This window comes from Tiliqua scincoides, chromosome 15, assembly GCF_035046505.1.
Source record: "Tiliqua scincoides isolate rTilSci1 chromosome 15, rTilSci1.hap2, whole genome shotgun sequence".
Taxonomy (NCBI): Eukaryota; Metazoa; Chordata; class Lepidosauria; order Squamata; family Scincidae; genus Tiliqua; species Tiliqua scincoides.
Genome location: NC_089835.1, coordinates 3,861,458 through 3,876,457, shown reverse-complemented (window position 1 = coordinate 3,876,457; position 15,000 = coordinate 3,861,458). Strand labels below are relative to the sequence as shown.

The following is a 15,000-nucleotide window of genomic DNA, read 5'->3' as shown; positions in this document are numbered from 1 at the left end:
GGAGCTCTTCCTGTCATGCTGAGCCTCCAGACGCAGTTTGGGGTAGCGTGACAGTCTACCGACCAGTAAGTGTGCTTCCCACAACGCCCTGGCAGGCGCCTTGTGATGTCCCAGAGCCTCTGATTTCCCCCCCCCCATGTGTAGAACTTTAAAATCGTCTCCGCCGAACTTCATTCTGTTGGGCTGAGTCTGACAATCAAAAGCTGCAATCCTAACCACACTTTCTTGAAAGTAAGCCCCACTGTACAAAATAGGACTTACTTCTGAGTAGACCTGGTTAGGATTGTGCCCAGAGCCTTTCAAGATCATTTTGAACCCCGATTTGGTCTTCCTGGATCTTAGCTAACCCCCGCAGCCTTGTGTCATTCGCAAAACGGACAAGCACTCCCTTCAAGAGACCAGTGGCCAAGAGGAGTGGGTACAATCACAGTCCCTTTTCTTTTTGACCTAGTGGCAGATCCTGTTCCTACGTCACGCCGCCCCTTCTCTCCTTCCAGGCTAATTCAAAGGAGAGGAGGGGCAAAGAAAGGCCTGGCAACAACATTCATCCTGTCTGAAGTGGAAGCGAAGAAGAGCTTGTGCTACAGCCGAAGAAACAAATGGAAGATCAAACCCCTCTTAAACTAAAGTCTCTGATGGAGACTACAATTCCTTGACCACAAGACGTTGCAATGGCACCCAGTATGGGTGTCTTGAAAAGGGAACTGGGAAGATGCATGGAGGAAAAGTCCATCTAGGACCACAAGCCATGATGGGGATACACAACTTCCTGGTTTTAGAAATGGGTTATGTCAGAATGCCAGATGCAAGGGAGGGCACCAGGATGAGGTCTCTTGTTATCTGGTGTGCTCCCTGGGGCATTTGGTGGGCCGCTGTGAGATACAGGAAGCTGGACTAGATGGGCTTATGGCCTGATCCAGTGGGGCTGTTCTTATGTTCTTAACTACAATTCCCAGGAGGCCTTGCAGGTCTCTTGTTATCTGGTGTGCTCCCTGGGGCATTTGGTGGGCCACTGTGAGATACAGGAAGCTGGACTAGATGGGCCTATGGCCTGATCCAGTGGGGCTGTTCTGATGTTCTTAACTACAATTCCCAGGAGGCCTTGCAGGTCTCTTGTTATCTGGTGTGCTCCCTGGGGCATTTGGTGGGCCACTGTGAGATACAGCAAGCTGGACTAGATGGACCTGTGGCCTGATCCAGTGGGGCTGTTCTTATGTTCTTATGAATACAGGTGCAAGCGAGTACCACCAGGATACAGGTGTCTTGTTGCATTGAATGCTCTTTGGGGCATCTGGTGGGCCACTGTGAGATGCAAGAAGCGGGACTGGACCTCTAATGCTGGTGATTGTCAAAACTCCGCAGGGCTCAAACCTCAAGAAGTAATAGTGGCGGCTGCACCGCTGCACCCACCCGAGGATGACCTCTGGGCTAGTCCACCACAAGTCTATCTACTGGATCAGAACAGCACTGCCAGATCCGGTGTTACATTAGTAAGGTGACACCACTCAAACTGACAGTGCCCCAAGTTGTAATGAATTCTTTTTTTCAAGCATGCGTATACAAAACACTGAACTGCATAGCTCCTCAGGGGTGCTAAAATATGTTCTTTTATTCACTCCCTTCATCTCTCCCCCCTGAAGACCAAAGCCACATAAGGAAGTGTAGGACACAAAGTCATCAGGTCCTGATGCTTTTACAACACTGGCTCCCAAACTGTGGTCCGTGCCCTGAGAAGCGGTCCGTGAGGTCTCAGGAAGAAAAAAAATCATCTTTGATCACTTCTAGTGACTCACCGAGCAAGCCATCTCCCATGGACCACCAATGAGGGTGAAGAACAGATTGCCCATAGTCACAACCACTGAAGTGTCAGCTGTGGCTATGGGAGGTCCATTCTCTGTCCTCTCTGATAGTTCATGAGGGAGCACTGGAGGGACAGACCACCAGAAAAGGCCAAGACCAGACCCCTCCACAGCCACATGTGGTTCAATTTTTGCCCCAGTGGTCCACGGGTTCCTAAAGGTTGGGAACCACTGATTTGTAAGAATTCCGATAAACGCACTACATTTGAACATGACTCTTAAACCACACCAAGTTGGCGGCCTTGGATTTTTCTCCTAATCGAATGTGTGGGTCCATTTCCCATCCCCAGACACTGCCTTACCCTGGTATTTGTTCTTTTTTCCTTTTAAAACTTGCCATGCCTCAACACTCACATTGCAGTCTTACAAAGATCCTTCAATACCCCTGGATGTTCCTACTCACTCATCCAAGGCAATACTGACACACAGAAATGCACCCAGAATATTTAAGTGACACCCACACAAAGAATTACCTCTTTCTATTATATCACACAAGACGCTACTCCCTCAGCACCCCCATGAAAAACTTTGTTTATCAACCACTTACAAGTTTTTTTAAACCACTTGCAAGATGTCGTACCCCAGTAACTCTTCACCACCCTCTGCCTAGTGCAGACAAGATAAGACTAGGTGCAGAGCAAGATAAAGAGACTGGTGCACTCCTTGAGATAGAGACAACCCGAGATTTTCAACGTTGCACCTTAGTGACAAAAGGTGACGAAATCTGTGGTTGAAATACATGCTCTTCTATGGGCGAAAGCCGAAAGCATCTGCGGCGCTGAAATCCTGCTCCGTCTTTTTGTAATGAAATATGATGTATCCAGTTGTACGCTTGACAAATATCCAACTTTAGTTTGAAATATGGTACTGTCCATTGCGTGAATGCGGCTCTCGCTGGCTCTCCATGCAAAAGTTCAAAACGTTGTTACCGCTGATGTGTTGTGTTTTCATCCCTCCCTCCTCCGCGCACCACACGCTAACAATGCTTAAAATTAAAAAAACAAAACAACACCAAGAGAAAGTCATCCAAACTCCCTGCAGACCACACAACTTGAGAGTAAACCCTGATTTATTACTGTGCTATCTGTCAAGCACTGGACCAGAGCACACAAGCGTCATAAGACAGCAAGCGTTGGCAAAGAGAGCTGCAAAGGTACAAGACGAGTCTGCAAGATGGTCATCAAGTGACTGCTACAGTCAGGAAGCCAACAGGCCATTTTCTCGTAAATCGGTTATACAATAAAGCATTCTGACCAGCCAACAAAGCTGCCAGCTTTCGTTATACAGAAATGCCATTCCTGACCAGTCAGCCCTGCCCAGCTTTCTTACAGACACTTCTTCCATGAGGACTAGAAACCTCTGGGAGAACAAATCTGCTCCTCCCCATGAAAAAGAGGCTGGCATTTATTGGGATATTAAGAGTCTACCAGATCACCCAGCAAATGCACCGGTATGAACCACAACCAAGAGGAAAGGCTGTGTCCCTCTCTGTACAGCAACCCTTTTCTTGAGTTCTGGTTACACTGCGCAATCAAGGACAATAAGCGCATGCCAGGCTGTCAAACTTCTGACAAGAGACGACTGGCTTACCACATCAAGGAAACTAGTCCCAAGTCAGTCTGGAATTTCAGGTTAATGAAGTGTAGTCCAATACTATCCTACAAGCCTTCCCAGTACACAAAATTCATTAGCACCACTATGGTCTATGGCAAAAACAGAAGCTGCGTTCATTTTTGCGTATTTATTCATGGGCTAATTAAAACACCATCACAGAACTCAGGTTCAGCACCAAGGAAAGAGGAAGCAGAAACAACAGTCTTGAGCTCATTTGAATAGTGTTTTTGCAGGTCCCAGAACACAATTTGTCACCTCTTTTCACACAAGTCAACAACCAGTTGGTACAACTGAGCCCTCCTACCACGGCAATTTACAAGTTCACTCATTCACTTGCAGGAGAGAGAGAGAGAGAGAGAGAGAGAGAGAGAGATCTCCCCAGCAATCCAGATCCACAGGCTTCTAAGAATCTAAGGCAGCAATCCTAACCACATTTTCCTGAGAGTAAACCCCACTGAACAGAATAGGACTTACTTCTGAGTAAACCTGATTAGGATTGTGCCCCAAGTGCTCAGGTCTTTTCTAAGCCCTGTTCAGTAAGGTCAAACTCACACTCCTCCGAATCTTTGAACCCAGGATGAAAAAACAATCACAAGATTTGAAGAGCAAAACAAGCGTGAGGTCTCATTTCTGCCTGACATATTGAGTCCTTTACCTTTGAAAAATGCAAGGGAGTCCTCTCTTTCATCTAAGAAGGTCAAACATTTGCTGCCCTTAATTAAACAAAAGGAAAAGCAGAGACTCTCAGAACTGGTCACCGGGGAAGGGGTACAAAGCCTGTCTCCGTCCCCTTTTGCGTTGCCCACCTTTCCAGTTTCAAGTCATTGCCTTCCTAGCAGCCTCACTACCTGTGCGGCAGAAAGAGTCTATGGGTTGTAGCTGCAAAAGGGGAACCAAAGGCCATCCCTGCAATAGAATGCAGGGCCATCAGGTTTCCACCTGAAATTATCACCACCTTACGCTTGACACTTATAGCCTATAGGCGCTGGTGGAGAGCGTGGTCAGCTTCACCCCAGCGCATGGCAGCAGCAGTGCATGTGATGAACATAGCTTGGGATGGGTGGGGAGGGAGAACTATTAACAAACAAATGAACTGAACGGCAACCTGCCCCTTCTTACCCCAAATCAGAGCAAGGCTGACCAAAAAGCCACCATCCCCCCCCCCCAGCGCACAGAGATTATTACACACCAGATTTCATGCTGGGATTGGCAATTGGAAAGCACAGCAGGGATTATGGATTCAATTAAGTTTTGATCTGCAAGAAGACCTTCCTCAGGAGGCACAGCCTGAGGAGGGGGGGGAATCACCCCCCCAAACAAAAACGAAAGTTTAACTCTCTAAAAGTAGTGACAAAGATCCTTAAAGATCCACAGATCAGATTCTTCCAATGTTCTTTTTCACTTTCAAGAAAATCAGGGTCTGGGTTTGGAGTGAGGCTGGGGAAAGGTCACAGAGGGGGAGATCCACCAGGAGGGTGCATAAATCCCATCACTGTTTATAACCAGTGATGGACTTTCCCTGCAGAAATCTGTCCAATCCCCTTTGATAGGCATCTACGCCAGACACCATCGCCACACCCTGTGGCAAGGAGTTCCACGGACTGATTGCACGCACATAACAATTGTGATTTGCAACCAGTGATGGATTTCCCTGCAGAAATCTGTCCAGTCCCCCTTTGATGGGCACCCAGGGCAGATGCCATCACCACATCCTGTGGCGAGGAGTTCCAGAGACTAATGACAGTACATGCACGCACCCATCATGCTTTGTACCCAGTGATGGATTACCCTCCAGAAACCTGTCCAGTTCCCTTTGATAGGCATCTATGCCAGGTGCCATCAACACATCTTGTGGCAAGGAGTTCCACAGACTAACTGCATGCACATACCCATCATGGTTTGCAAGTGCAGATGGATTTCCCTGCAGAAATCTGTCCAGTCCCCCTTTGAAGGGGATCCATGCCAGATGCCATCGCCACATCCTGTGGCAAGGAGTTCCACAGACTAATGTCAGTACATGCACGCACCCATCACGGTTTGTACCTAGTGATGGATTACCCTCCAGAAACCTGTCCAGTTCCCTTTGAAAGGCATCGAGGCCTTCAGGTGCCATCTCCAGACCCTGTGGCAGGGAGTTCCACGGACTAACTGCAGGCACACACCCATCATGGTCTGCAACCAGTGATGGGTTTCCCTGCAAAGATCTGTCCAGCCCCCTTTGATGGGCACCAGGGCAGATGCCGCGAGCGCACCCTGTGGCAGGGAGTTCCACAGGCTAATTCCAAGTTGGGTGGTGGGGGTGGGTGGAAAGGGAGGGAAAGGGCCCAGTGCAGCTTGCAAGGCTAAACCAGACCCCAGACAGAGAGCTGCACGTGCCCGCCACGCGCCAACCACGCGCGCCCCAACCCAAAACAACTGCCCGGGCTTGCACATGCAGAGTAGGAGCGCAGCGGGAACTGCGCATGCGCCAGGACCCCGGGCACAGAGCCTCACGAGCAGAGCCCCGCCGCGCATGCGCACCACTGCTTCCCCTTTGCGCCTCAGCAGGCGGCACTGCGCATGCGCGGCCCGAACCTGCGCTTTCCCGCTCCCCCACTTTCTCCCCGCCGCCTCCGAGCGGCGCCCGGGAGGCCCGTCCCGACGCGGCCCGTTCTCGGGGGTCCCTTACCGGCTGCCGGCCCGGGAAGCGTCGGCTGAGAAGCGGCCGCAACCCCTCTCGGCTCCCTCCCCCCTCAGGAGCCGCTTTCGCTCTATTTTTTTCTCCTCAGCGCCGCCGCCGCCGCCGTTCCGGGCGCAGAGTGATGGCGTCACGGGCCAAGCGCCGCTCCGGGCGCAAAGAAGGCGCGCCCACGTGACCCTAGCCTGGCAGGGCTGTCACGTGACTGCCCAGCCTGGGAAGGGCTTGACCTGCTTCTGTGCCCTGGGCTGCAGCTGGCTGATTAGTCGACTAGTTAATAAATATATTTTAATAGGCAAATAAAATTTATATTTGGAACGTTAAATTTTCAGTTATACTTATGATCCCCTAATTATTGATCATATATATATATATATATATATATATATATATATATATATATATATATATATAATTAAATATATATTATAATCAGTGTATAGATTGTAATGATTATCTAATTAATAATTTGGGGGTTATAATTGAACATTTCATTTTCATAATTGAAATTATGAAATTATAATTGAAATTAACCTATTAATTAATTATTAGAATCAATATACATTAATTATAATATATATTTAGTAAATAATTAGGGAATTATAATTATGTATGTTGTATTGATTATAGCAATTATCTAATTAATAAATAGGGGGTTATAATTATAATATGTATGTTGTATTGATTATAGCAATTATCTAATTAATAAATAATTAGGGGATTATATATATTATAACCATAGCAGCCTTTTCCCCCCCCTTCCTTTCGAAGAGGTGTGGTGGTTGCTACACATGCAAATAGGGCTGAGAAGACCAGATAACAACTGCTGGTCACAAGCAAGGTCCAGGTGCTAAAACTTTTGAGAACCACTGCTCTAAAGTATTATGTTCCATTTTACAGAAGGGAAACACTGAGCTTCTGAGGGAGACAACTGGTCAATGGGACAGGCAAGGTCGTGCAGAGAGGACCGCCTCTCTTTTGCTCTCGCTGGCCAACAATTTTTGTACCTATGGACCCAGAGACCCTCACCAATCTACCGCAAACTTCTCAAAGGTCTACCAAGAGTTCCTAATCTAATCTTCTGACAGTCATATACATCCCAACCTTGCAGAAATGGCCTTTTCCTGGTGTACCATGCGCAAATGCAAGGCTCGCCTTGAGGCTGTTATTAAAATTCGGTCTGTTCCCAAGCGGCAATGGAGTGCTCTCCCTCACTGACAAATGATCTGCAAGGGGGTTTTATAAGCCCGTATATCACTGCTGAGCATAAAAAGTTACTTGCGCAAGGAACCGAATAATCACAGCCGGCTCTTGATTTATGGAGAATTGGCAGTTACTGAGCGCCCTTCAGTAAGGCATCAAGTGGCCAAGAACAGAACACGGGCATCCTTTTAATACCCCTGTCGCTATCAGTTTCATTAAGTAAAATCTTTAATATCCTCTGAGTGCCCCAGAGCCTTAAGTGCATAGATGATCACTGGCCAGCCGTGAAGCCAGGAGTGGGAAGTTTTATCAGGAGATAGTCTGCCAGTCCATTTGGGCACCAGTTAATATCTGATCTACGGACCCCGAGGGACACGTCACAATCATCCAGCCGGTCGCTCTTGGCCTTAATATATTTTCAGCCAAATTATATCTCCCTGCCTGTGCCCGCAAGCCAAAGCGACACGGGCCATCTATAATTTAAAAAATAATAATAATCCGATAATGAAATTCCAAAAGAGCCCAAGGTGAATTCAAAGGCGCTGTCTCCAAATTGCTTCTAGACGGACATTGCAATTTTTCTGCCTTTGGAAGGAAGTTTCTATGGCAGATCCACGGACTCCATTTCTCTGGCCAGGCCTGCCACGGACATACACCCACTAGGACACCCAGTGACTGCCAGCTTTCCCCCACAATATCTTGGACAGATGCTTACATCATGGGCATTGTGGGAAAAACATGGTTGCTGCTGCCAAAATGTGGCTGATAAGGAGAAAAGAGACCCGTTACCACAGCTGCTACTTAGGCGTGCCTCGCCCATAAGAACATAAAAAGAGCCCTGCTGGATCAGGCCCAGGGCTCATCTAGTCCAGCTTCCTGTATCTCACAGTGGCCCACTAGGGAGCACACACAAGACCACGTGATACTTGCATCTTGCTGCCACCTCACTGTACCTAGCATTCTATTTACCCATGCCCCCCCCCCAGCAAAGAACCCTCTCCACAAATCTGGGGAGGAGTGCACATGCAGAGAAGCAACAGGATGCCTCATGCAGAGGCTTTATTTACCGTATTTCTATCCTGCCTTTCTCCCCAAAGGGACCCAATAGTCTTTTGACCCAATTGTAGTCCTTGCACAAGGCCGCCGGGGACGGTTTCAAAAGAAAAAAGCTGGCCAGAAAATATCAGAGGGCAATCTCACCAAGGCCCAGAAATAACAACCGCTACCACAGAGATACAGACAGCCTCCCTCCACCCCAGACTGAAGCATGGAGGAGAGGTAAGTGGTGGGCTAGAGCGTCAGAAACTCTAGCCCTGCACTCTCCTCTCCTCCATGCTAAACCTAAAACCTCGATCGCCCTGAAACCCAAACAGGAACCAAATCTTTACATATTATTATTATTATTATTATTAATATAAATAATATATATTTATTACCGCCTTTATATACCGCCTTTCTTGGTCTTTATTCAAGACTTTATTCAAGGCAGGCTATTTAAATCCCCGTAGGGATTTTTACAATTTGAAAGAAGGTTTCTATCTTTCAAGAAACCACAACATTCAGGTGTTTCTTTCATTGATCTGGTCGCACATCCTGGCCTCCATCCTCCCACGCTCAGAGCAGATGGAATAACTCGGCTCAGCTTGTCAGCTGCTTCAAGGTCGCATGGTGCCGGTGGCCTCGAACTAGCGACCTTGTGGATGTTATCTTCAGGCAAATGGAGGCTCTACCCTCTAGACCAGACCTCCTGCCCATACACAAAATATTGCCCCCATTTCAAAATAAGCTGCTTGATACCCAAGTGCTCAGCTTTTGATTATCTGATGAGGTTTTTTTTTAATTTTCCTGCTGTGTTATGTTTGAAGAGATAATTTTTTTAAAAAATCATTAAAATAATCCAAAAATAAAGTTTTGACACATAATATGTCCCGTCCCCCCTTCTCATGTTAAAGAATAATACCTGGTCCTTATTCCAAGTTCAGAACTACATACATCTCCCATAGCCAGGAGATGGCAGCATTTGCCCTGTCTTGGGGCTAGCAGGGAAATTGATAAGCTTTCCTTGCCTGCAGCATCCGTAGATAGACCCTTGATATGATCCCTCATCGTACAACAATTTTAAAAAGGAAATTTGTGTTTAAAGGCATCCCACAGGATCCTCCCCTGTTCCCCAGATCTGAGCAGGGGCTGCTAAGTAGGGCCAATACCCAATTAAAGAAAGTTAATTAATCAGAAGAGGAGCACTGTTGGATCACAGCCAAGACTACAGGCTGTGTCCCACAGAGACCCCACAGATTGCCTTTGGGTAGCCCACAAGCAGGATTAGAAGGCCTTTGTCGTATACTTGGTCTCACACTCCCAGGGTTCTGGATGCTCAGAGTTGTTGGTTCTGAACCCTAGAGCCCTCAAAGATCCCTGTTCGGTAGTACTGCCACCACCCTGTAAGAGCCAGTGCCTCAGTCCAGGGACACCAAGACCCTCTAGGCTTAACTATATCCCTTGTAGGCACTGAGCACTTTCTTTACTTAAAGTCTCAGTCCTCAAGTTACTAGTCCACAATGAGGATTTGGTAGCTTGCTGAACGGCTAGGCAGGATTCTGAACCTTTGTCCCCAGCAGACAATGAACCGACATGTTAAAAATATTTTTAATAATAATAATATACAGTATTTATATACCGCCTTTCTTGGTCTTTATTCAAGACTTTATTCAAGGCGGTTTACACAGGCAGGCTTATTAAATCCACGCAGGGATTTTTACAAATTGAAAGAAGGTTCTCTCTTTCAAGAACCACCACATTCAAGATGTTACGCTCCGATCTGGTTTAACATTCTGGCCTCCATCCTCCCACGCTCCGAGCAGATGGAATAGCTCGGCTCAGCTTGCCAGCTGCTTCAAGGTCGCACGGTGCCGGTGGCCTCGAACTGGCGACCTTGTGGATGTTAATCTTCAGGCAAATGGAGGCTCTACCCTCTAGACCAGACCTCCTGCCCAGGTTTATTTATAAAAATAAAATTTTTATTTTATTAAGTACATTGTATTGGCAACCTTCAGTCTCGAAAGACTATGGTATCGCGCTCTGAAAGGTGGTTCTGGCACAGCGTCTAGTGTGGCCGAAAAGGCCAATCCGGGAGTGACAATCCCTTCCACACCGGGAGCAAGTGCAGTCTGTCCCTGGTCTGTCTCCCTGGCTATGGGCCTTCCTTCTTTGCCTCTTAGCCTCAGACTGTTGGCAAAGTGTCTCTTCAAGCTGGGAAAGGCCATGCTGCACAGCCTGCCTCCAAGCGGGCCGCTCAGAGGCCAGGGTTTCCCACTTGTTGAGGTCCATCCCTAAGGCCTTCAGATCCCTCTTGCAGATGTCCTTGTATCGCAGCTGTGGTCTACCTGTAGGGCGCTTTCCTTGCACGAGTTCTCCATAGAGGAGATCCTTTGGGATCCGGCCATCATCCATTCTCACGACATGACCAAGCCAACGCAGGCGTCTCTGTTTCAGCAGTGAATACATGCTAGGGATTCCAGCACGTTCCAGGACTGTGTTGTTTGGAACTTTGTCCTGCCAGGTGATGCCGAGGATGCGTCGGAGGCAGCGCATGTGGAAAGCACTCAGTTTCCTCTCCTGTTGTGAGCGAAGAGTCCATCGCTGCATTAAGTACATAGGGTTACAAAAAGTTACAAAAGGCAGCAAATGCTAGAGGCATAAAAACTTCTAGGAAACATATCAGCATAAAATAATAAAGCTAACTGGCTAACTCTGTTACTCTCTGACTCTCACCTGGGTCAGCTTCTTTTGTAGATCCTCAGGTCAGTTACCTAAGGGCCACATGGTCCTGGCGGGACCCACCTCCTATCTCACCAAGAGACAAAGACCAAAGACCCTGTCCTCCAGAAGTGGGGCTGGATGCACTGTTTTAGCTTGGTTCAGGCTTTACATGTTACTAGGCCTAAACTGTACATATTCATGACAGCCTTCCCTACTGTTAATCCTCAGCAACCGATATTTTGAGGTCGACTGCCTGACGGCCCAATCCTATTCAACTTTCCAGCACCGATGCAGCCAAAATGCAGCCCCAAGGTAAGGGAACAAATATTCCCATACCTTGAGGAGGCCTCTGTGACTGATTCTCAGGGCAGTGCATGCTCCATTGGTACAGTTACACCTGTCCTGGAAAATTGGATAGGATTGGGCCCTTAGAACCTGGAGGTTTTATTCTGCCACCCCATTCAAATTGCCCACCCCATTCAAATAATTATCTAATTAATAAATAATTAGGTGATTATGTATAATTGCCAAAGCTATCCCCCCCATGCCTCTAGATCACATGAGCAGTTCATCAATGAAATTGGCACATGGAGGACTTTCTCAAGAGCATATACTATGAATGAAGTCACCATGGGAGCTCGATCCAGGCGTGACTGGGTCCTGACACCTGGATCTCAACCTGCTTTATGACCACAGTAGAGTCCTGTTCCTCTTCTCTGGAAGCTGAGAGCTGGTGTTGTATAATGCCTAAGCTAAGAATAGAATTTCCCCATAAACTCACCTGTTGGCCTTAGACAAGGCCCTCTCAGTCTCAGTCTTCCCCATCCGCAAAATGGGGAGAAGAATCTTCACGCCTCGCACAGGGCTGATGTCACCTATGTGCATTCAAAAAATGCAATACAAATAAGCAATATTTTTATGTCTCCTTGAGCATGGGGTCCGGACGTAGGCAGGTTCTTGTCACGTCATAAGAATATTGGGGACCTTTTAAATAGCCAGAGAAGAAAAATCATATAGAGCTAATCTTAAACTGGTAGCCTAGAGACTGGTCCCAAAATGGTTCCATTTGATTATATTTCAGATTCATTGAAAAGATCGTTATGGGTTTCTTTAATATCCAGTCGGTTAATTTGGGGATACGGCGCTCCATTGTAAAACTCTTTTATAAGCAGAAATCAGGGCAGATCTTTGTTGTGGAGGATAGGGTGCCAGAGACCCAGCTGGCTTCCCCCCACCTGCCCGGCCCCACTTACCACCACCGAAATAAAATTCACCTTTTGAAACAACTTCTCTAAGTATGTAACTGACAAATCTCATAAGCCTCCTTTTATTGCATCTTAAATCTGCCCGGCTAAGAAAATGAAAAATTTTACAGGCTCGTGACTCAGCTAGGAAAAGACATAGGGTCTGTTGGGGGAGGGGGGAAGAGACTCGATTGAACTTCAGCATCCAGAAGAAAGGTAGGTGCCAGCTCTGAGCCAAATGCCCCAATGACCCACTAATCCCAGATGTGACAGACCATGTGTGGAGACTTGAGAGTGATCAAAATGCCATCGGCGCATGCCCAGAGACTACCTGTCCTTAAGAATTACCTAGGTGACTACCTTTCATGCAGGTGGAACATTAACTTTTTTTTTTTTCTTCGCAGCCACAGGGCAGACACTCACAAGGTGCAGCCTGGAGAAGCAAATAGACAAAGCAGCATCATTTGAATTTCAGCCTGTCCTGTGACAGTTCAGGTCCAGATGGCCCCTGCCTCTAAAGAAAGGGGCAAATCTATGTGCATTAGAATTAGAAGGTGCCGACAAGGTCATCTAGTCTCACCCCACCTGTAGCAGGCAACTCTCCTAGAGCATCTCCAGCCTGTGCCTTTCAAGTGTCTCCAGCAAGATCTCCAGCAAGGGAGAAGCCACCACCTCCAAACCGGAAGAATTAAGTCTATGTAGGAACCAAACCCAGGTAAAAGGGAAGAAAGTGGGTATGGTTTGCCCAGGTGCAGGAGAGCCTGATCCACGCAAGCCCCTTATATTGGGGGCGAGGGAAAGAAGGCTTCTATGGTAGATCATGTTTGAGAAAGTGTCTGCAAAGTCCAGATCTTTAAAGGGCTTGTGAGATTGGCCAGAGCCAAGTCAAAGCCATGCTAGAACAGGGTCCAAAGTGTGTCCTGAGTTCAAAGCTTGAGTTTCATGCGTGACCCTCCTTGACACCCACTTCGGCAGAACAGCAGGTCTGTCAGTGCCTGCATTTGGGCTGGCATTACCTAAACACAGGAAGGGGGAGCCACGTGGCGGCCAGAGGGATGGAAAAGCAAGGAAACAAATCCTGGGGGCAACAGGGACCAAGGTTGCAGGATCCATGGGCCCCAGGATCAAATAAACAAAGCAGGCCATGGGGCTCCAGTACGCTGGAAAAATAACCAAGCACCAGATCTCAGGGGCAGAAAACAGGGTCTAAAGTAGCGTCACATAGGGACATATTCATGACGGCTATAGAGAAACCCCAAAACCACCGTCCCTTTCTGAGTTTTCATTTCACTTCCATGAGGACTAGTGTCTTGGTTCCAGAAAGTCAACTCAAGAAGGAAGCCGAAGCTTGTCGGCTCGCCCCATCTCATGCCCGAGGCCCAGGAAATAGGAGCGCCGTCCAAACGCATGCTGCAGTTTTCGAAACGAGCCGTCTGCCTTTGGAGCGCGACAGCCCAGTTCTATAAGCGGAGACTGGCTTTCTTTTTTTTGCTCTGTGTCTCATCTCCAAAGAGACAGCCTGACGATGGGTTTGAAGTGGGTTTCAAGCCTTCAGATGGCTAGAGGGACCCTTTGGCCACACGCCTGCCTTACCCACAATCCCTTGCTGACGCACAAGAGCTGCGATGGGCCATTAATGGAAAGAAACACCATTAGCCGATTTGAGGCAGCCTCGAGGAGCAGATGGTGGAGCCTTTTGATCAGGTGTCGCCCAAGGCATGATCCAGGCGGTGGCTTTGTAAGTGACAAGCAAAGAGCCCGCATTCAGAGCCTGCTGGCTGCTCCCTTTCTTTCTAACTCCCCAGAGCCCAGGCTTTTGAGTTGGGCCACAGCAACCCAATTGGGATAGTTTTGGGCTCACACAGGGAGGTGCGATGCCATCACTAGAGGGGTACGGACTTACCTGGGTGATGCCCTTTGGGTGTGATGTATGTCTTCAAGACACCAATAGTGGCCAACATTGTGAACATCTTGGTATTTTCGAATACTATCACATTATATACCATTCAGTGTGTAATTTAATGCCGAGCACAACAAAACACGCCACGTTGAAATATCCATAGCCAATCAAAAGTTATCACCGAATAACCAGGAAAAAGAAAACACAATCGCCTTATGTCACAAAACCAGCATTTTCTTAACTCAGAACTGACCCATAATGAGACTGATGGCTCCGAGAGCCAATGAGGAGTCAGCCGGACACATCCAGGAACCAATCAGGTGTTAGTAGGAGTCAGCTCTCATTCCCATGTCTCAGAGTTCAGTTGAGTGTGTGTCATCCAGTTGGTTACTGGTTTTTGTTGTTGTTGTTGGTTACTGGTGTGTTGGGTGACCTGGACTGTTCTATATTTAAACAAATAAAGTGAATGGGGGTGACACCATCGGTGGGCCACTGTGCGATACAGGAAGCTGGACTAGATGGGCCTATGGCCTGATCCAGTGGGGCTATTCTTATGTTCTTAACTACAATTCCCAGGAAGCCTTGCAGGTCTCTTGTTATCTGGTGTGCTCCCTGGGGCATTTGGTGGGCTGCTGTGAGATACAGGAAGCTGGACTAGATGGGGCTATGGCCTGATCCAGTGGGGCTGTTCTTATGTTCTTATCACCCCAGTGATGTCACTGCACTGAGGCTGTCTCATTGGTT

General features: G+C 47.7%; 1 protein-coding gene across 2 annotated transcripts in view; it reads right to left on the bottom strand.

The window, feature by feature from the left end:
• Window positions 1-6,250, bottom strand: part of ADAR (adenosine deaminase RNA specific) — a 37,746-nt gene extending 31,496 nt beyond the window's left edge. Inside the window, exon 1 of one of the 2 annotated variants that reach the window (XM_066610136.1) lies at window positions 6,142-6,250. The gene's annotated coding sequence lies outside the window, so the exon portion shown is untranslated. The remainder of the gene's footprint in view (window positions 1-6,141) is intronic. The other variant, XM_066610138.1, reaches the window with a different exon arrangement.
• Between the last annotated feature and the right edge of the window lie 8,750 nt (window positions 6,251-15,000).